Below are 24,169 nucleotides of genomic sequence, written 5' to 3' on the forward strand. Positions count from 1 at the left end.
TCTATAGCACGGGGCGACTGTGCCATGCTAACTGAGTGGATCAATGGTTCTGTTTGAACACTTCTGTAGTACGGGCGACTGTGCCATGCTGAGTGGGTCAATGGTTCTGTTTGAACATTTCTGTAGTACGGGGCGACTGTGCCATGTTAACTGAGTGGATCAATGGTTCTGTTTGAACACTTCTGTAGTACGGGGCGACTGTGCCATGTTAACCGAGTGGATCAATGGTTCTGTTTGAACACTTCGATAGCACGGGGCGACTGTGCCATGCTAACCGAGTGGATCAATGGTTCTGTTTGAACACTTCTGTAGTACGGGGCGACTGTGCCATGTTAACCGAGTGGATCAATGGTTCTGTTTGAACACTTCTATAGCACGGGGCGACTGTGCCATGCTAACCGAGTGGATCAATGGTTCTGTTTGAACACATCAACACTTCTATAGCACGGGGCGACTGTGCCATGTTAACTGAGTGGATCAATGGTTCTGTTTGAACACTTCTGTAGTACGGGCGACTGTTGTTAGGCAGAAACCTGTGCAGTTCCCTTGGGGAACACTGCAAAAGATTTAAGACTACAGGTAGAGCAGTAAACCCCTTTGGTAGCAGTCTGTACCACCCAGATTTACCTGGTAGCTGTGGCTGAGCAGTCAGACTTCTCTCAAGAAGAGTTTAGCAGTATGCAGAGTATACACAATATGTACCAACATACAATAGCACAAGCAAACACTGACCAGAGCTTGGTTTCAAAAGTATATAGTTATTTATTTAAAATACACATAAGTTAAAAAAAACACTCTAGCAAAGAATAGGGTAAAAACACTTCAACACAGTTATAATGAAAGTAGATTCAATCCTTTCTCCTATCTAGACAACTCTAGGTTAACACCACTTAATTAAAACAGAGGTGAGTGCTTAACGTTAGATGACACTCTAGTAGTTTCCAAGAAAGGGAGAGAAAAAGCAGAAATAGGTTAGACACACCACTCTAAGGTCCAGAACACTTGCAATAGGCTCAAAGAAGCACAAAGTCACAGGTGAGCAAAAGTCACTAGGCAGGGCCCACTCTTAGAGTAGCCGGAGCGAAAATGTGCCCAAGATCACACTGTTAGTTAGAGATTCAAAGTCTTGCAAAGAGTCGAAAAGAGTTTAGAGTGGCTCAGAAAGTTTAGCCAAAGTGTCCCAGGCACTCCCAGGTTCGAAAGCCGGGGACTAAATCTACCCCGTACAGTCGGTGGCAAGGGAAGCCAGGCGGAACACAGTACCTTAAGCGGAAAGGATCCTCCAGCGGTGGCAGTTGTTCCAGGCAGTGGCAGCAGGGCTCGACGTCGGTCAGGGGAGAAGAAGTTCTCGCTGAAGAGCAGAAGAAGAGGGTCGTTGCACTGCCCGGGAAGAAACCAGCCGCGGAGTCCTCCGGTTAAAGGGTTGGTACCGACTTTCGCGGTATGGGGGTAAAGTGTGGTATTCCGGATGCCGGGGTGCTTGGCACGGGCAAGGCGGCCACGAGATACCTCAAAGAACGGAAAGAAGGCGAAAACTGGTTGTCCCCACCAGTCAAGGGAAGGAGCCACTCCGTTAAGAGTTCTCCTCGGTCGTCGGGAAAAAGTGGTGAGACGGTTCAGCAGGGCTCCACCGGGTGGTGTCGTCGAAGCAGGTCGGCTCAGCTCTTCCCTCGTCGGATTCTTGGTCCTGTGGCGACTTCTGAAGTCCCAGTCCCCAAAGCCCTGCTTTTATGCAGCAAACCCCCATTCACCCAGCCTAGCTGTCACTCAAACATGCTAAGTGGTGAGCCGGGCGGCTCACCACTTGGGCCAATCAGGACGGAGTGCGACTTGAGTTACCAAGGTAACTCAGTCCAGGGTGCCTAAATCCCCCTCCACCCCTCCTAAGTACCCCAGACAGAGTGGCACCACTTTGGAGGGCTTCTGTGGAGAAGCCCGCCAAAAGTGGAACAAAGGGCTCCACTTTGGGTCAGAGTTACAGAGGCGAACACCAACGCCATTTTAGAATCAAGTTTTTGGCAAAAAGTCCCAACCGGAGTTATAAAAATAAATATATAAACCGGCGGTATGTTTAAGGCTATCGTAAATAAATAATTAAATGTGTTAGCCTAAAACAATGGGAAATCCCATAGGGAAATATTCGCGGTCGAATATAAAAAGTAGTTTCCACTGCCACCAGCCAAAACTCGATCAGGGGGGACGGCGACGTGCCCCCTCGACTAACAGACCCTGGGGCAATCGAATTGCCCCAGCCAGTACGTCCACAATATGATGGTTTGTACTGGTTCTGTTCAGGATTCAAGACTAGCAAAGTCTTTGGTGACTTTACATGCCCTGGGAGACAGTAGTCAGTCCCAGGGTATGGAGACTATGTTGGGGAGTGTCTAGGACACCCCTGGGTCACGGCACAGAGGGTGCTGTGTGACCCACATCACAAAAATACATGAGGCCCTATGGAGTAAAAGACCCCATAGCCCATTCAACACAAGGTTTGTCCAAGATAACACAGTTCAACATGTCCAAGAGTGAGGGTAAAAGAGTCTCACTCTTGGCAGGAGAAAAAAAAGAACCCCAGAAATCCAGCAAAGCTGCTGGGGGACTCACTAGGTAGGGAAATTCAGCCTAAACAGAGAATTCTCCCTAACACTCGCCCCCCCCAGACTAAGGGACAGGAGGATTTAATCCACTCCTGGATGAACCTCATACCTCTAGTCGATGATATACATCCTAGAGAGTCCATCAGCATTTTGATGGTGACACCTTGACCTATGTTCAATGGAGAACTCAAAGGTTTTCTTCTGCAAGCTAACGGACCTACAGACCCTTTGAGGAACATCAGTCTTTTTGTTATAGGGGATCTGGTTGACCAGTCCCTCAGAAGTTGGTACAACTTCTGAACCTAGGTTAGGCTTTTTGAAGGGGTCCTTATAAAGGATTCCCTTAGATCTAGAGGGGCCTCCAAGGTTCCTCACCACCTCTCTTGTGGGAGCAGGTTGGGTCTTAGGCCTCTTGGTTGGAGGGGTTGGGGTTAGGCAATGCACCTGCTTCCCCTTCCTCTTAGATCTACCCTTACCTATTTTAGGAGTTTCCCCCCTAATATTAGGATTTGAGTTGGGGTCTTCAGTAGAAGGTCCAACAGTCTGAAGGTTTTTGGCCTTAGACTTTTCTTTTCTGGTTTTCCACCAGCACTGAGAATTACCAGTTCTCTCAGGTCCAGATAGGGGCCTAGTTGGTCTATCCACCTCTTCCTCAGAAGCAGGGGGAGTCAGAGACTCTGAGACTAGGGGAACAATGATGGAGCTTGGTTGGGGCTCCCATGTTCCTAGCATACTATCCTGAAAGGTGCCTGGGTCAGAGGTCAACTTACTAAACCCAGGGCTTGTAGTGGGGTTCTCAGTAGAGGGTCCCACAGGCTTAGAAGGGTCCTTCAAGGTAGCCTGTCTAGCCAATTTGGTTAAGTTCTGCTTCTCCATACTGGGAGGCCTGGGGGTATGTGACACTACTCCTAGAGTTCTTAGGTCATTCCCCAACAGGACCTTCCCAGGTACCTCAGTCTGAACACTGACAGGGATCCTCACTGTCATGTTGTTACACTGAATGAGGGCTGGTAGAATAGGAACCATTTGGACAGGGCCTCCAGACATCTTAGTGGGACCTTTGGGTGCTTTGGCCACATCCTCAGGTTGAAAGAAGCTTTCATCCACTACTGTTCTGCTGGCCCCAGTGTCTCTCCTGGCAGGAGTATCCTGGCCATTGACAAGAACACTGTCCACATAATACACCTTAGAGTTAACAGGTAGGGAGTTATACACAACCCTATTCTGGGGACTAACCAGACCCATAGGCTCTAAGTTTACAGTTGCTTGAAGACCCAAGGGTTCTTCAGCAAAGAGTTCAAAGTGGGCACTAGCCATCTGTACTTCATCCTCAGGAGTGAAGGCTAAGGAGACTGTGCTGATCCCTGCAGGTTTACCCTTGCACTTGGGATCTCCTTTGATATGGTCAGTACCCTGACAGACATAGCATTGTCCAAATGCTCTCTGGAAGGGTGGCTTGTGCTGACCTCCTTCTGGCTTGTGGCCAGAAGGTACAGTAGCCTGACTAGGTTTCCCATGTGGCTTACCCTGGTTATTTTGTGGTTTGGGGCCCTCTTTGGGATAGGAATTATTAGAATTCTCTTTGGAGTCCTTTTTAGACTGTTTCTCCCCATCCTTCTTCTGAGTTACCCCAGAATCCTTGTGAGTGGCCCTGTTGGCAACCCACAAGTCAGCAGCCTTAGCTAGTTTCCGGGAATCCAATTCCCTGGAATCAGCCAAGTGTTGTCTGAGCTCAGGAGAGCAGGCATCATAAATAGTCTCCAACATAAACAAATTCTTCATACCTTCATAAGTGTTCACCTTGTAACCCTTAATCCATCCCTCTAAGTTTTTCAAACATTCACTCACCCAGGTAGCCCAAGGGGTACCATCATGCTTTTTGAGGTTCCTAAACCTCTTAAGATACTGGGAAGGGGTCTTCCCAAACCTAGCTATCAAAGCTAGTTTCACACATTCATAGTCCTTCCTATCCTCCTCCCCCATCTCCATTACCACATCAGTTGCAACAGGGGGGAGCCTAGAGAACAACCAGGTGAGCAAGTCATTTCCTGTGATGTTCTGGAGCCCATGATTATATTCAAACAGAGACAACCAATCCAACACATCCAACTTAGGCTCATACATACCAACCAATTCTTTAGGCATCCGGGGTCTTTTAGGACTGGAACTTCTAGAGGAGCCAGAGAGAGAAGCATTCTCAACAGATAATTTCTTCATTTCTAAGTCATACTTGAGCTCCATTTCCCTTAGCCTTAATTCTTTGTCAGTTTGAGCATTAAGTTTCTTATACTCCAATTCTAGCTTCATTTTCTCCAGTTCAAAGTACTGAGGACTAAATGTGGGACCTGGTAAAGGTCCAGTAGGTACAGCAGGTAGAGCAGGCAGAGGCCTAGGGGGGACAGTTACAACAGCCTCACCCTCCTCTTCTGACTCTTCCTCAGAAACATCAACATTTTGCTCCATGTTAGCTTCAACACTGTCATCTACAGTTGCTGGAGTGGTAGGTTCCTCTGAACCATCACCCAGACTTTGGTTAGCTAACAATCTTTCAATCAGCTCCATTTTCTTGCCCTTAGTCAGGAGATCCTTATGTTTACAGAGCACTCTTAAACAATCAGCAGTTTTGGCTGCAAGGGACTCTTGACTATAGCTTTCTATAACTGACATGTTAGAGGTTTTACTTTTTCAGTGCTAAGCTTTGTGGTTAGTTGCACTAAGGTATCTAAAGCACAATAAAATGTATACTCAATACAAATCCCACCGCTGTACACCAGTGTTAGGCAGAAACCTGTGCAGTTCCCTTGGGGAACACTGCAAAAGATTTAAGACTACAGGTAGAGCAGTAAACCCCTTTGGTAGCAGTCTGTACCACCCAGATTTACCTGGTAGCTGTGGCTGAGCAGTCAGACTTCTCTCAAGAAGAGTTTAGCAGTATGCAGAGTATACACAATATGTACCAACATACAATAGCACAAGCAAACACTGACCAGAGCTTGGTTTCAAAAGTATATAGTTATTTATTTAAAATACACATAAGTTAAAAAAAAACACTCTAGCAAAGAATAGGGTAAAAACACTTCAACACAGTTATAATGAAAGTAGATTCAATCCTTTCTCCTATCTAGACAACTCTAGGTTAACACCACTTAATTAAAACAGAGGTGAGTGCTTAACGTTAGATGACACTCTAGTAGTTTCCAAGAAAGGGAGAGAAAAAGCAGAAATAGGTTAGACACACCACTCTAAGGTCCAGAACACTTGCAATAGGCTCAAAGAAGCACAAAGTCACAGGTGAGCAAAAGTCACTAGGCAGGGCCCACTCTTAGAGTAGCCGGAGCGAAAATGTGCCCAAGATCACACTGTTAGTTAGAGATTCAAAGTCTTGCAAAGAGTCGAAAAGAGTTTAGAGTGGCTCAGAAAGTTTAGCCAAAGTGTCCCAGGCACTCCCAGGTTCGAAAGCCGGGGACTAAATCTACCCCGTACAGTCGGTGGCAAGGGAAGCCAGGCGGAACACAGTACCTTAAGCGGAAAGGATCCTCCAGCGGTGGCAGTTGTTCCAGGCAGTGGCAGCAGGGCTCGACGTCGGTCAGGGGAGAAGAAGTTCTCGCTGAAGAGCAGAAGAAGAGGGTCGTTGCACTGCCCGGGAAGAAACCAGCCGCGGAGTCCTCCGGTTAAAGGGTTGGTACCGACTTTCGCGGTATGGGGGTAAAGTGTGGTATTCCGGATGCCGGGGTGCTTGGCACGGGCAAGGCGGCCACGAGATACCTCAAAGAACGGAAAGAAGGCGAAAACTGGTTGTCCCCACCAGTCAAGGGAAGGAGCCACTCCGTTAAGAGTTCTCCTCGGTCGTCGGGAAAAAGTGGTGAGACGGTTCAGCAGGGCTCCACCGGGTGGTGTCGTCGAAGCAGGTCGGCTCAGCTCTTCCCTCGTCGGATTCTTGGTCCTGTGGCGACTTCTGAAGTCCCAGTCCCCAAAGCCCTGCTTTTATGCAGCAAACCCCCATTCACCCAGCCTAGCTGTCACTCAAACATGCTAAGTGGTGAGCCGGGCGGCTCACCACTTGGGCCAATCAGGACGGAGTGCGACTTGAGTTACCAAGGTAACTCAGTCCAGGGTGCCTAAATCCCCCTCCACCCCTCCTAAGTACCCCAGACAGAGTGGCACCACTTTGGAGGGCTTCTGTGGAGAAGCCCGCCAAAAGTGGAACAAAGGGCTCCACTTTGGGTCAGAGTTACAGAGGCGAACACCAACGCCATTTTAGAATCAAGTTTTTGGCAAAAAGTCCCAACCGGAGTTATAAAAATAAATATATAAACCGGCGGTATGTTTAAGGCTATCGTAAATAAATAATTAAATGTGTTAGCCTAAAACAATGGGAAATCCCATAGGGAAATATTCGCGGTCGAATATAAAAAGTAGTTTCCACTGCCACCAGCCAAAACTCGATCAGGGGGGACGGCGACGTGCCCCCTCGACTAACAGACCCTGGGGCAATCGAATTGCCCCAGCCAGTACGTCCACAATATGATGGTTTGTACTGGTTCTGTTCAGGATTCAAGACTAGCAAAGTCTTTGGTGACTTTACATGCCCTGGGAGACAGTAGTCAGTCCCAGGGTATGGAGTCTATGTTGGGGAGTCCCTAGGACACCCCTGGGTCACGGCACAGAGGGTGCTGTGTGACCCACATCACAAAAATACATGAGGCCCTATGGAGTAAAAGACCCCATAGCCCATTCAACACAAGGTTTGTCCAAGATAACACAGTTCAACATGTCCAAGAGTGAGGGTAAAAGAGTCTCACTCTTGGCAGGAGAAAAAAAAGAACCCCAGAAATCCAGCAAAGCTGCTGGGGGACTCACTAGGTAGGGAAATTCAGCCTAAACAGAGAATTCTCCCTAACAACTGTGCCATGCTAACCGAGTGGATCAATGGTTCTGTTTGAACACTTCTGTAGTACGGGCGACTGTGCCATGCTAACCGAGTGGATCAATGGTTCTGTTTGAACACTTCTGTAGTACGGGGCGACTGTGCCATGCTAACCAAGTGGATCAATGGTTCTGTTTGAACACTTCTGTAGTACGGGGCGACTGTGCCATGCTAACCGAGTGGGTCAATGGTTCTGTTTGAACACCTCAACACTTCTGTAGCACGGGGCGACTGTGCCATGTTAACCGAGTGGATCAATGGTTCTGTTTGAACACTTCTGTAGCACGGGGTGACTGTGCCATGCTAACTGAGTGGATCAATGGTTCTGTTTGAACACCTCAACACTTCTATAGCACGGGGTGACTGTGCCATGTTAACCGAGTGGATCAATGGTTCTGTTTGAACACTTCTATAGCACGGGGCGACTGTGCCATCCTAACTGAGTGGATCAATGGTTCTGTTTGAACACCTCAACACTTCTGTAGCACGGGGTGACTGTGCCATGCTGAGTGGATGAATGGTTCTGTTTGAACACTTCTGTAGTACGGGGCGACTGTGCCATGCTAACCAAGTGGATCAATGGTTCTGTTTGAACACTTCTGTAGCACGGGGCGACTGTGCCATGCTAACTGAGTGGATCAATGGTTCTGTTTGAACACCTCAACACTTCTGTAGCACGGGGCGATTGTGCCATGCTAACCGAATGGATCAATGGTTCTGTTTGAACACTTCTGTAGCACGGGGCGATTGTGCCATGCTAACCGAATGGATCAATGGTTCTGTTTGAACACTTCTGTAGTACGGGGCGACTGTGCCATGTTAACCGAGTGGATCAATGGTTCTGTTTGAACACTTCTGTAGTACGGGGCGACTGTGCCATGTTAACCGAGTGGATCAATGGTTCTGTTTGAACACTTCTGTAGCACGGGGCGACTGTGCCATGCTAACTGAGTGGGTCAATGGTTCTGTTTGAACACCTCAACACTTCTGTAGCACGGGGCGACTGTGCCATGCTAACTGAGTGGATCAATGGTTCCGTTTGAAAACCTCAAAACTTCTATAGCACGGGGTGACTGTGCCATGTTAACCGAGTGGATCAATGGTTCTGTTTGAACACCTCAACACTTCTGTAGTACGGGCGACTGTGCCATGCTAACTGAGTGGATCAATGGTTCTGTTTGAACACTTCTATAGCACGGGGCGACTGTGCCATGTTAACCGAGTGGATCAATGGTTCTGTTTGAACACCTCAACACTTCTATAGCACGGGGTGACTGTGCCATGTTAACCGAGTGGATCAATGGTTCTGTTTGAACACCTCAACACTTCTGTAGTACGGGCGACTGTGCCATGATAACTGAGTGGATCAATGGTTCTGTTTGAACACTTCTATAGCACGGGGCGACTGTGCCATCCTAACTGAGTGGATCAATGGTTCTGTTTGAACACCTCAACACTTCTGTAGCACGGGGTGACTGTGCCATGCTAACCGAGTGGATCAATGGTTCTGTTTGAACACTTCTGTAGCACGGGGCGACTGTGCCATGCTAACTGAGTGGATCAATGGTTCTGTTTGAACACTTCCATAGTACGGGGCGACTGTGCCATTCTAACCGAGTGCATCAATGGTTCTGTTTGAACACTTCTGTAGTACCGGGCGACTGTGCCATGCTAACCAAGTGGATCAATAGTTCTGTTTGAACACTTCTGTAGTACGGGGCGACTGTGCCATGTTAACCGAGTGGATCAATGGTTCTGTTTGAACACTTCTGTAGTACGGGGCGACTGTGCCATGTTAACCGAGTGGATCAATGGTTCTGTTTGAACACTTCTATAGCACGAGGCGACACTGCCATTTTAACTGAGTGGATCAATGGTTCTGTTTGAACACCTCAGCACTTCTGTAGCACGGGCTGACTGTGCCATGTTAACCGAGTGGATCAATGGTTCTGTTTGAACACCTCAACACTTCTGTAGCACGGGGCGACTGTGCCATGTTAACCGAGTGGATCAATGGTTCTGTTTGAACACTTCTGTAGCACGGGGCGACTGTGCCATGCTAACTGAGTGGGTCAATGGTTCTGTTTGAACACCTCAACACTTCTGTAGCACGGGGCGACTGTGCCATGCTAACTGAGTGGATCAATGGTTCCGTTTGAAAACCTCAAAACTTCTATAGCACGGGGTAACTGTGCCATGTTAACCGAGTGGATCAATGGTTCTGTTTGAACATCTCAACACTTCTGTAGTACGGGCGACTGTGCCATGCTAACTGAGTGGATCAATGGTTCTGTTTGAACACTTCTATAGCACGGGGCGACTGTGCCATGTTAACCGAGTGGATCAATGGTTCTGTTTGAACACTTCTGTAGTACGGGCGACTGGGCCATGCTAACCGAGTGGATCAATGGTTCTGTTTGAACACTTCTGTAGTACGGGGCGACTGTGCCATGTTAACCGAGTGGATCAATGGTTCTGTTTGAACACTTCTGTAGCACGGGGCGACTGTGCCATGTTAACCGAGTGGATCAATGGTTCTGTTTGAACACTTCTGTAGTACGGGGCGACTGTGCCATGTTAACCGAGTGGATCAATGGTTCTGTTTGAACACTTCTATAGCACGAGGCGACTGTGCCATGTTAACTGAGTGGATCAATGGTTCTGTTTGAACACCTCAACACTTCTGTAGCACGGGGCGAATGTGCCATGCTAACTGAGTGGATCAATGGTTCCGTTTGAAAACCTCAACACTTCTATAGCACGGGGCGACTGTGCCATTTTAACTGAGTGGATCAATGGTTCTGTTTGAACACCTCAACACTTCTGTAGCACGGGGTGACTGTGCCATGTTAACTGAGTGGATCAATGGTTCTGTTTGAACACCTCAACACTTCTGTAGCACGGGGCGAATGTGCCATGCTAACTGAGTGGATCAATGGTTCCGTTTGAAAACCTCAACACTTCTATAGCACGGGGCGACTGTGCCATTTTAACTGAGTGGATCAATGGTTCTGTTTGAACACCTCAACACTTCTGTAGCACGGGGTGACTGTGCCATGTTAACCGAGTGGATCAATGGTTCTGTTTGAACACCTCAACACTTCTATAGCACGGGGCGACTGTGCCATGTTAACCGAGTGGATCAATGGTTCTGTTTGAACACTTCTGTAGCACGGGGCGACTGTGCCATGCTAACTGAGTGGGTCAATGGTTCTGTTTGAACACCTCAACACTTCTGTAGCACGGGGCGACTGTGCCATGTTAACCGAGTGGATCAATGGTTCTGTTTGAACACTTCTGTAGCACGGGGTGACTGTGCCATGCTAACTGAGTGGATCAATGGTTCTGTTTGAACACCTCAACACTTCTGTAGCACGGGGCGATTGTGCCATGCTAACTGAGTGGATCAATGGTTCCGTTTGAAAACCTCAAAACTTCTCTAGCACGGGGCGACTGTGCCATGTTAACTGAGTGGATCAATGGTTCTGTTTGAACACCTCAACACTTCTATAGCACGGGGTGACTGTGCCATTTTAACCGAGTGGATCAATGGTTCTGTTTGAACACTTCTATAGCACGGGGCGACTGTGCCATCCTAACTGAGTGGATCAATGGTTCTGTTTGAACACCTCAACACTTCTGTAGCACGGGGTGACTGTGCCATGCTGAGTGGATGAATGGTTCTGTTTGAACACTTCTGTAGTACGGGGCGACTGTGCCATGCTAACCAAGTGGATCAATGGTTCTGTTTGAACACTTCTGTAGCACGGGGCGACTGTGCCATGCTAACTGAGTGGATCAATGGTTCTGTTTGAACACTTCCATAGTACGGGGCGACTGTGCCATTCTAACCGAGTGCATCAATGGTTCTGTTTGAACACTTCTATAGCACGGGGCGACTGTGCCATGCTAACTGAGTGGATCAATGGTTCTGTTTGAACACCTCAACACTTCTGTAGCACGGGGCGATTGTGCCATGCTAACCGAATGGATCAATGGTTCTGTTTGAACACTTCTGTAGTACGGGGCGACTGTGCCATGCTAACCAAGTGGATCAATAGTTCTGTTTGAACACTTCTGTAGTACGGGGCGACTGTGCCATGTTAACCGAGTGGATCAATGGTTCTGTTTGAACACTTCTGTAGTACGGGGCGACTGTGCCATGTTAACCGAGTGGATCAATGGTTCTGTTTGAACACTTCTATAGCACGAGGCGACCGTGCCATTTTAACTGAGTGGATCAATGGTTCTGTTTGAACACCTCAGCACTTCTGTAGCACGGGGTGACTGTGCCATGTTAACCGAGTGGATCAATGGTTCTGTTTGAACACCTCAACACTTCTATAGCACGGGGCGACTGTGCCATGTTAACCGAGTGCATCAATGGTTCTGTTTGAACACTTCTGTAGCACGGGGCGACTGTGCCATGCTAACTGAGTGGATCAATGGTTCCGTTTGAAAACCTCAAAACTTCTATAGCACGGGGTGACTGTGCCATGTTAACCGAGTGGATCAATGGTTCTGTTTGAACACCTCAACACTTCTGTAGTACGGGCGACTGTGCCATGCTAACTGAGTGGATCAATGGTTCTGTTTGAACACTTCTGTAGTACGGGCGACTGTGCCATGTTAACCGAGTGGATCAATGGTTCTGTTTGAACACTTCTGTAGCACGGGGCGACTGTGCCATGTTAACCGAGTGGATCAATGGTTCTGTTTGAACACTTCTGTAGTACGGGGCGACTGTGCCATGTTAACCGAGTGGATCAATGGTTCTGTTTGAACACTTCTATAGCACGAGGCGACTGTGCCATGTTAACTGAGTGGATCAATGGTTCTGTTTGAACACCTCAACACTTCTGTAGCACGGGGCGATTGTGCCATGCTAACCGAATGGATCAATGGTTCTGTTTGAACACTTCTGTAGTACGGGGCGACTGTGCCATGCTAACCAAGTAGATCAATAGTTCTGTTTGAACACTTCTGTAGTACGGGGCGACTGTGCCATGTTAACCGAGTGGATCAATGGTTCTGTTTGAACACTTCTGTAGTACGGGGCGACTGTGCCATGTTAACCGAGTGGATCAATGGTTCTGTTTGAACACTTCTATAGCACGAGGCGACTGTGCCATTTTAACTGAGTGGATCAATGGTTCTGTTTGAACACCTCAGCACTTCTGTAGCACGGGGTGACTGTGCCATGTTAACCGAGTGGATCAATGGTTCTGTTTGAACACCTCAACACTTCTATAGCACGGGGCGACTGTGCCATGTTAACCGAGTGGATCAATGGTTCTGTTTGAACACTTCTGTAGCACGGGGCGACTCTGCCATGCTAACTGAGTGGGTCAATGGTTCTGTTTGAACACCTCAACACTTCTGTAGCACGGGGCGACTGTGCCATGCTAACTGAGTGGATCAATGGTTCTGTTTGAAAACCTCAAAACTTCTATAGCACGGGGTGACTGTGCCATGTTAACCGAGTGGATCAATGGTTCTGTTTGAACACCTCAACACTTCTGTAGTACGGGCGACTGTGCCATGCTAACTGAGTGGATCAATGGTTCTGTTTGAACACTTCTGTAGTACGGGCGACTGGGCCATGCTAACCGAGTGGATCAATGGTTCTGTTTGAACACTTCTGTAGTACGGGGCGACTGTGCCATGTTAACCGAGTGGATCAATGGTTCTGTTTGAACACTTCTGTAGCACGGGGCGACTGTGCCATGTTAACCGAGTGGATCCATGGTTCTGTTTGAACACTTCTGTAGTACGGGGCGACTGTGCCATGTTAACCGAGTGGATCAATGGTTCTGTTTGAACACTTCTATAGCACGAGGCGACTGTGCCATGTTAACTGAGTGGATCAATGGTTCTGTTTGAACACCTCAACACTTCTGTAGCACGGGGCGACTGTGCCATGCTAACTGAGTGGATCAATGGTTCCGTTTGAAAACCTCAACACTTCTATAGCACGGGGCGACTGTGCCATTTTAACTGAGTGGATCAATGGTTCTGTTTGAACACCTCAACACTTCTGTAGCACGGGGTGACTGTGCCATGTTAACCGAGTGGATCAATGGTTCTGTTTGAACACCTCAACACTTCTATAGCACGGGGCGACTGTGCCATGTTAACCAAGTGGATCAATGGTTCTGTTTGAACACTTCTGTAGCACGGGGCGACTGTGCCATGCTAACTGAGTGGGTCAATGGTTCTGTTTGAACACCTCAACACTTCTGTAGCACGGGGCGACTGTGCCATGTTAACCGAGTGGATCAATGGTTCTGTTTGAACACTTCTGTAGCACGGGGTGACTGTGCCATGCTAACTGAGTGGATCAATGGTTCTGTTTGAACACCTCAACACTTCTGTAGCACAAGGCGATTGTGCCATGCTAACTGAGTGGATCAATGGTTCCGTTTGAAAACCTCAAAACTTCTATAGCACGGGGTGACTGTGCCATGTTAACCGAGTGGATCAATGGTTCTGTTTGAACACCTCAACACTTCTGTAGTACGGGCGACTGTGCCATGCTAACTGAGTGGATCAATGGTTCTGTTTGAACACTTCTATAGCACGGGGCGACTGTGCCATGCTAACTGAGTGGATCAATGGTTCTGTTTGAACACTTCTGTAGCATGGGGTGACTGTGCCATGCTAACTGAGTGGATCAATGGTTCTGTTTGAACACTTCTGTAGTACGGGGCGACTGTGCCATGCTAACCGAGTAGGATCAATGGTTCTGTTTGAACACTTCTGTAGCACGGGGCGACTGTGCCATCCTAACTGAGTCAATGGTTCTGTTTGAACACCTCAACACTTCTGTAGCACGGGGCGACTGTGCCATGCTAACCGAGTGGATCAATGGTTCTGTTTGAACACTTCTGTAGTACGGGGTGACTGTGCCATGCTAACCGAGTGGATCAATGGTTCTGTTTGAACACTTCTATAGCACGGGGCGACTGTGCCATGCTAACCGAGTGGATCAATGGTTCTGTTTGAACACTTCTGTAGTACGGGGCGACTGTGCCATGTTAACCGAGTGGATCAATGGTTCTGTTTGAACACTTCTGTAGCACGGGGCGACTGTGCCATGTTAACCGAGTGGATCAATGGTTCTGTTTGAACACTTCTGTAGTACGGGGCGACTGTGCCATGTTAACCGAGTGGATCAATGGTTCTGTTTGAACACTTCTATAGCACGAGGCGACTGTGCCATGTTAACTGAGTGGATCAATGGTTCTGTTTGAACACCTCAACACTTCTGTAGCACGGGGCGACTGTGCCATGCTAACTGAGTGGATCAATGGTTCCGTTTGAAAACCTCAACACTTCTATAGCACGGGGCGACTGTGCCATTTTAACTGAGTGGATCAATGGTTCTGTTTGAACACCTCAACACTTCTGTAGCACGGGGTGACTGTGCCATGTTAACCGAGTGGATCAATGGTTCTGTTTGAACACCTCAACACTTCTATAGCACCGGGCGACTGTGCCATGTTAACCGAGTGGATCAATGGTTCTGTTTGAACACTTCTGTAGCACGGGGCGACTGTGCCATGCTAACTGAGTGGGTCAATGGTTCTGTTTGAACACCTCAACACTTCTGTAGCACGGGGCGACTGTGCCATGTTAACCGAGTGGATCAATGGTTCTGTTTGAACACTTCTGTAGCACGGGGTGACTGTGCCATGCTAACTGAGTGGATCAATGGTTCTGTTTGAACACCTCAACACTTCTGTAGCACGGGGCGACTGTGCCATGCTAACTGAGTGGATCAATGGTTCCGTTTGAAAACCTCAAAACTTCTATAGCACGGGGCGACTGTGCCATGTTAACTGAGTGGATCAATGGTTCTGTTTGAACACCTCAACACTTCTGTAGCATGGGGCGACGGTGCCATTTTAACTTAGTGGATCAATGGTTCTGTCTGAACACTTCTATAGCACGGGGCGACTGTGCCATGCTAACTGAGTGGATCAATGGTTCTGTTTGAACACTTCTGTAGTACGGGCGACTGTGCCATGCTAACTGAGTGGGTCAATGGTTCTGTTTGAACATTTCTGTAGTACGGGGCGACTGTGCCATGTTAACTGAGTGGATCAATGGTTCTGTTTGAACACTTCTGTAGTACGGGGCGACTGTGCCATGTTAACCGAGTGGATCAATGGTTCTGTTTGAACACTTCTATAGCACGGGGCGACTGTGCCATGCTAACCGAGTGGATCAATGGTTCTGTTTGAACACTTCTGTAGTACGGGGCGACTGTGCCATGTTAACCGAGTGGATCAATGGTTCTGTTTGAACACTTCTATAGCACGGGCGACTGTGCCATGCTAACCGAGTGGATCAATGGTTCTGTTTGAACACCTCAACACTTCTATAGCACGGGGCGACTGTGCCATGTTAACTGAGTGGATCAATGGTTCTGTTTGCACACTTCTGTAGTACGGGCGACTGTGCCATGCTAACCGAGTGGATCAATGGTTCTGTTTGAACACCTCAACACTTCTATAGCACGGGGCGACTGTGCCATGTTAACTGAGTGGATCAATGGTTCTGTTTGAACACTTCTGTAGTACGGGCGACTGTGCCATGCTAACCGAGTGGATCAATGGTTCTGTTTGAACACTTCTGTAGTACGGGGCGACTGTGCCATGCTAACCAAGTGGATCAATGGTTCTGTTTGAACACTTCTGTAGTACGGGGCGACTGTGCCATGCTAACCGAGTGGGTCAATGGTTCTGTTTGAACATCTCAACACTTCTGTAGCACGGGGCGACTGTGCCATGTTAACCGAGTGGATCAATGGTTCTGTTTGAACACTTCTGTAGCACGGGGTGACTGTGCCATGTTAACTGAGTGGATCAATGGTTCTGTTTGAACACTTCTGTAGTACGGGGCGATTGTGCCATGTTAACCGAGTGGATCAATGGTTCTGTTTGAACACTTCTATAGCACGGGGCGACTGTGCCATGCTAACCGAGTGGATCAATGGTTCTGTTTGAACACTTCTGTAGTACGGGGCGACTGTGCCATGTTAACCGAGTGGATCAATGGTTCTGTTTGAACACTTCTATAGCACGGGGCGACTGTGCCATGCTAACCGAGTGGATCAATGGTTCTGTTTGAACACCTCAACACCTCTATAGCACGGGGCGACTGTGCCATATTAACTGAGTGGATCAATGGTTCTGTTTGCACACTTCTGTAGTACGGGCGACTGTGCCATGCTAACCGAGTGGATCAATGGTTCTGTTTGAACACCTCAACACTTCTATAGCACGGGGCGACTGTGCCATGTTAACTGAGTGGATCAATGGTTCTGTTTGAACACTTCTGTAGTACGGGCGACTGTGCCATGCTAACCGAGTGGATCAATGGTTCTGTTTGAACACTTCTGTAGTACGGGGCGACTGTGCCATGCTAACCAAGTGGATCAATGGTTCTGTTTGAACACTTCTGTAGTACGGGGCGACTGTGCCATGCTAACCGAGTTGGTCAATGGTTCTGTTTGAACATCTCAACACTTCTGTAGCACGAGGCGACTGTGCCATGTTAACCGAGTGGATCAATGGTTCTGTTTGAACACTTCTGTAGCACGGGGTGACTGTGCCATGCTAACTGAGTGGATCAATGGTTCTGTTTGAACACCTCAACACTTCTATAGCACGGGGTGACTGTGCCATGTTAACCGAGTGGATCAATGGTTCTGTTTGAACACTTCTATAGCACGGGGCGACTGTGCCATCCTAACTGAGTGGATCAATGGTTCTGTTTGAACACCTCAACACTTCTGTAGCACGGGGTGACTGTGCCATGCTGAGTGGATGAATGGTTCTGTTTGAACACTTCTGTAGTACGGGGCGACTGTGCCATGCTAACCAAGTGGATCAATGGTTCTGTTTGAACACTTCTGTAGCACGGGGCGACTGTGCCATGCTAACTGAGTGGATCAATGGTTCTGTTTGAACACTTCCATAGTACGGGGCGACTGTGCCATTCTAACCGAGTGCATCAATGGTTCTGTTTGAACACTTCTATAGCACGGGGCGACTGTCCCATGCTAACTGAGTGGATCAATGGTTCCGTTTGAAAACCTCAAAACTTCTATAGCACGGGGTGACTGTGCCATGTTAACCGAGTGGATCAATGGTTCTGTTTGAACACCTCAACACTTCTGTAGTACGGGCGACTGTGCCATGCTAACTGAGTGGATCAATGGTTCTGTTTGAACACTTCTATAGCACGGGGCGACTGTGCCATGTTAACCGAGTGGATCAATGGTTCTGTTTGAACACTTCTGTAGTACGGGCGACTGGGCCATGCTAACCGAGTGGATCAATGGTTCTGTTTGAACACTTCTGTAGTACGGGGCGACTGTGCCATGTTAACCGAGTGGATCAATGGTTCTGTTTGAACACTTCTGTAGCACGGGGCGACTGTGCCATGTTAACCGAGTGGATCAATGGTTCTGTTTGAACACTTCTGTAGTACGGGGCGACTGTGCCATGTTAACCGAGTGGATCAATGGTTCTGTTTGAACACTTCTATAGCACGAGGCGACTGTGCCATTTTAACTGAGTGGATCAATGGTTCTGTTTGAAAACCTCAACACTTCTATAGCACGGGGCGACTGTGCCATTTTAACTGAGTGGATCAATGGTTCTGTTTGAACACCTCAACACTTCTGTAGCACGGGGCGACTGTGCCATTTTAACTGAGTGGATCAATGGTTCTGTTTGAACACCTCAACACTTCTGTAGCACGGGGTGACTGTGCCATGTTAACCGAGTGGATCAATGGTTCTGTTTGAACACCTCAACACTTCTATAGCACGGGGCGACTGTGCCATGTTAACCGAGTGGATCAATGGTTCTGTTTGAACACTTCTGTAGCACGGGGCGACTGTGCCATGCTAACTGAGTGGGTCAATGGTTCTGTTTGAACACCTCAACACTTCTGTAGCACGGGGCGACTGTGCCATGTTAACCGAGTGGATCAATGGTTCTGTTTGAACACTTCTGTAGCACGGGGTGACTGTGCCATGCTAACTGAGTGGATCAATGGTTCTGTTTGAACACCTCAACACTTCTGTAGCACGGGGCGATTGTGCCATGCTAACTGAGTGGATCAATGGTTCCGTTTGAAAACCTCAAAACTTCTATAGCACGGGGCGACTGTGCCATTTTAACTTAGTGGATCAATGGTTCTGTTTGAACACTTCTATAGCACGGGGCGACTGTGCCATGCTAACTGAGTGGATCAATGGTTCTGTTTGAACACTTCTGTAGTACGGGCGACTGTGCCATGCTAACTGAGTGGGTCAATGGTTCTGTTTGAACATTTCTGTAGTACGGGGCGACTGTGCCATGTTAACTGAGTGGATCAATGGTTCTGTTTGAACACTTCTGTAGCACGGGGCGACTGTGCCATGTTAACCGAGTGGATCAATGGTTCTGTTTGAACACTTCTGTAGTACGGGGCGACTGTGCCATGTTAACCGAGTGGATCAATGGTTCTGTTTGAACACTTCTATAGCACGGGGCGACTGTGCCATGCTAACCGAGTGGATCAATGGTTCTGTTTGAACACCTCAACACTTCTATAGCACGGGGCGACTGTGCCATGTTAACTGAGTGGATCAATGGTTCTGTTTGAACACTTCTGTAGTACGGGCGACTGTGCCATGCTAACCGAGTGGATCAATGGTTCTGTTTGAACACCTCAACACTTCTATAGCACGGGGCAACTGTGCCATGTTAACTGAGTGGATCAATGGTTCTGTTTGAACACTTCTGTAGTACGGGCGACTGTGCCAGCTAACCGAGTGGATCAATGGTTCTGTTTGAACACTTCTGTAGTACGGGGCGACTGTGCCATGGTAACCAAGTGGATCAATGGTTCTGTTTGAACACTTCTGTAGTACGGGGCGACTATGCCATGCTAACCGAGTGGGTCAATGGTTCTGTTTGAACACCTCAACACTTCTGTAGCACGGGGCGACTGTGCCATGTAAACCGAGTGGATCAATGGTTCTGTTTGAACACTTCTGTAGCACGGGGTGACTGTGCCATGCTAACTGAGTGGATCAATGGTTCTGTTTGAACACCTCAACACTTCTATAGCACGGGGTGACTGTGCCATGTTAACCGAGTGGATCAATGGTTCTGTTTGAACACTTCTATAGCACGGGGCGACTGTGCCATCCTAACTGAGTGGATCAATGGTTCTGTTTGAACACCTCAACACTTCTGTAGCACGGGGTGACTGTGCCATGCTGAGTGGATGAATGGTTCTGTTTGAACACTTCTGTAGTACGGGGCGACTGTGCCATGCTAACCAAGTGGATCAATGGTTCTGTTTGAACACTTCTGTAGCACGGGGCGACTGTGCCATGCTAACTGAGTGGATCAATGGTTCTGTTTGAACACTTCCATAGTACGGGGCGACTGTGCCATTCTAACCGAGTGCATCAATGGTTCTGTTTGAACACTTCTATAGCACGGGGCGACTGTGCCATGCTAACTGAGTGGATCAATGGTTCTGTTTGAACACCTCAACACTTCTGTAGCACGGGGCGATTGTGCCATGCTAACCGAATGGATCAATGGTTCTGTTTGAACACTTCTGTAGTACGGGGCGACTGTGCCATGCTAACCAAGTGGATCAATAGTTCTGTTTGAACACTTCTGTAGTACGGGGCGACTGTGCCATGTTAACCGAGTGGATCAATGGTTCTGTTTGAACACTTCTGTAGTACGGGGCGACTGTGCCATGTTAACCGAGTGGATCAATGGTTCTGTTTGAACACTTCTATAGCACGAGGCGACTGTGCCATTTTAACTGAGTGGATCAATGGTTCTGTTTGAACACCTCAGCACTTCTGTAGCACGGGGTGACTGTGCCATGTTAACCGAGTGGATCAATGGTTCTGTTTGAACACCTCAACACTTCTATAGCACGGGCGACTGTGCCATGTTAACCGAGTGGATCAATGGTTCTGTTTGAACACTTCTGTAGCACGGGGCGACTGTGCCATGCTAACTGAGTGGGTCAATGGTTCTGTTTGAACACCTCAACACTTCTGTAGCACGGGGCGACTGTGCCATGCTAACTGAGTGGATCAATGGTTCCGTTTGAAAACCTCAAAACTTCTATAGCACGGGGTGACTGTGCCATGTTAACCGAGTGGATCAATGGTTCTGTTTGAACACCTCAACACTTCTGTAGTACGGGCGACTGTGCCATGCTAACTGAGTGGATCAATGGTTCTGTTTGAACACTTCTATAGCACGGGGCGACTGTGCCATGTTAACCAAGTGGATCAATGGTTCTGTTTGAACACCTCAACACTTCTATAGCACGGGGTGACTGTGCCATGTTAACCGAGTGGATCAATGGTTCTGTTTGAACACCTCAACACTTCTGTAGTACGGGCGACTGTGCCATGCTGAGTGGATCAATGGTTCTGTTTGAACACTTCTATAGCACGGGGCGACTGTGCCATCCTAACTGAGTGGATCAATGGTTCTGTTTGAACACCTCAACACTTCTGTAGCACGGGGTGACTGTGCCATGCTAACTGAGTGGATGAATGGTTCTGTTTGAACACTTCTGTAGCACGGGGCGACTGTGCCATGCTAACTGAGTGGATCAATGCTTCTGTTTGAACACTTCCATAGTACGGGGCGACTGTGCCATTCTAACCGAGTGCATCAATGGTTCTGTTTGAACCCTTCTATAGCACGGGGCGACTGTGCCATGCTAACTGAGTGGGTCAATGGTTCTGTTTGAACATTTCTGTAGTACGGGGCGACTGTGCCATGTTAACCGAGTGGATCAATGGTTCTGTTTGAACACTTCTGTAGTACGGGGCGACTGTGCCATGTTAACCGAGTGGATCAATGGTTCTGTTTGAACACTTCTATAGCACGGGGCGACTGTGCCATGCTAACCGAGTGGATCAATGGTTCTGTTTGAACACCTCAACACTTCTATAGCACGGGGCGACTGTGCCATGTTAACTGAGTGGATCAATGGTTCTGTTTGAACACTTCTGTAGTACGGGCGACTGTGCCATGCTAACCGAGTGGATCAATGGTTCTGTTTGAACACCTCAACACTTCTATAGCACGGGGCAACTGTGCCATGTTAACTGAGTGGATCAATGGTTCTGTTTGAACACTTCTGTAGTACGGGCGACTGTGCCAGCTAACCGAGTGGATCAATGGTTCTGTTTGAACACTTCTGTAGTACGGGGCGACTGTGCCATGGTAACCAAGTGGATCAATGGTTCTGTTTGAACACTTCTGTAGTACGGGGCGACTATGCCATGCTAACCGAGTGGGTCAATGGTTCTGTTTGAACACCTCAACACTTCTGTAGCACGGGGCGACTGTGCCATGTAAACCGAGTGGATCAATGGTTCTGTTTGAACACTTCTGTAGCACGGGGTGACTGTGCCATGCTAACTGAGTGGATCAATGGTTCTGTTTGAACACCTCAACACTTCTATAGCACGGGGTGACTGTGCCATGTTAACCGAGTGGATCAATGGTTCTGTTTGAACACTTCTATAGCACGGGGCGACTGTGCCATCCTAACTGAGTGGATCAATGGTTCTGTTTGAACACCTCAACACTTCTGTAGCACGGGGTGACTGTGCCATGCTGAGTGGATGAATGGTTCTGTTTGAACACTTCTGTAGTACGGGGCGACTGTGCCATGCTAACCAAGTGGATCAATGGTTCTGTTTGAACACTTCTGTAGCACGGGGCGACTGTGCCATGCTAACTGAGTGGATCAATGGTTCTGTTTGAACACTTCCATAGTACGGGGCGACTGTGCCATTCTAACCGAGTGCATCAATGGTTCTGTTTGAACACTTCTATAGCACGGGGCGACTGTGCCATGCTAACTGAGTGGATCAATGGTTCTGTTTGAACACCTCAACACTTCTGTAGCACGGGGCGATTGTGCCATGCTAACCGAATGGATCAATGGTTCTGTTTGAACACTTCTGTAGTACGGGGCGACTGTGCCATGCTAACCAAGTGGATCAATAGTTCTGTTTGAACACTTCTGTAGTACGGGGCGACTGTGCCATGTTAACCGAGTGGATCAATGGTTCTGTTTGAACACTTCTGTAGTACGGGGCGACTGTGCCATGTTAACCGAGTGGATCAATGGTTCTGTTTGAACACTTCTATAGCACGAGGCGACTGTGCCATTTTAACTGAGTGGATCAATGGTTCTGTTTGAACACCTCAGCACTTCTGTAGCACGGGGTGACTGTGCCATGTTAACCGAGTGGATCAATGGTTCTGTTTGAACACTTCTGTAGCACGGGGCGACTGTGCCATGCTAACTGAGTGGGTCAATGGTTCTGTTTGAACACCTCAACACTTCTGTAGCACGGGGCGACTGTGCCATGCTAACTGAGTGGATCAATGGTTCCGTTTGAAAACCTCAAAACTTCTATAGCACGGGGTGACTGTGCCATGTTAACCGAGTGGATCAATGGTTCTGTTTGAACACCTCAACACTTCTGTAGTACGGGCGACTGTGCCATGCTAACTGAGTGGATCAATGGTTCTGTTTGAACACTTCTATAGCACGGGGCGACTGTGCCATGTTAACCAAGTGGATCAATGGTTCTGTTTGAACACCTCAACACTTCTATAGCACGGGGTGACTGTGCCATGTTAACCGAGTGGATCAATGGTTCTGTTTGAACACCTCAACACTTCTGTAGTACGGGCGACTGTGCCATGCTGAGTGGATCAATGGTTCTGTTTGAACACTTCTATAGCACGGGGCGACTGTGCCATCCTAACTGAGTGGATCAATGGTTCTGTTTGAACACCTCAACACTTCTGTAGCACGGGGTGACTGTGCCATGCTAACTGAGTGGATGAATGGTTCTGTTTGAACACTTCTGTAGCACGGGGCGACTGTGCCATGCTAACTGAGTGGATCAATGCTTCTGTTTGAACACTTCCATAGTACGGGGCGACTGTGCCATTCTAACCGAGTGCATCAATGGTTCTGTTTGAACCCTTCTATAGCACGGGGCGACTGTGCCATGCTAACTGAGTGGATCAATGGTTCTGTTTGAACACTTCTGTAGTACGGGGCGACTGTGCCATGCTAACCAAGTGGATCAATAGTTCTGTTTGAACACTTCTGTAGTACGAAGCGTCTGTGCCATGTTAACCTAGTGGATCAATGGTTCTGTTTGAACACTTCTGTAGTACGGGGCGACTGTGCCATGTTAACCGAGTGGATCAATGGTTCTGTTTGAACACTTCTATAGCATGAGGCGACTGTGCCATTTTAACTGAGTGGATCAATGGTTCTGTTTGAACACCTCAGCACTTCTGTAGCACGGGCTGACTGTGCCATGTTAACCGAGTGGATCAATGGTTCTGTTTGAACACCTCAACACTTCTGTAGCACGGGGCGACTGTGCCATGTTAACCGAGTGGATCAATGGTTCTGTTTGAACACTTCTGTAGCACGGGGCGACTGTGCCCTGCTAACTGAGTGGGTCAATGGTTCTGTTTGAACACCTCAACACTTCTGTAGCACGGGGCGACTGTGCCATGCTAACTGAGTGGATCAATGGTTCCGTTTGAAA

Source organism: Ambystoma mexicanum, chromosome 3q, assembly GCF_040938575.1.
Source record: "Ambystoma mexicanum isolate Mex_15411 chromosome 3q, UKY_AmexF1_1, whole genome shotgun sequence".
Classification (NCBI taxonomy): domain Eukaryota; kingdom Metazoa; phylum Chordata; class Amphibia; order Caudata; family Ambystomatidae; genus Ambystoma; species Ambystoma mexicanum.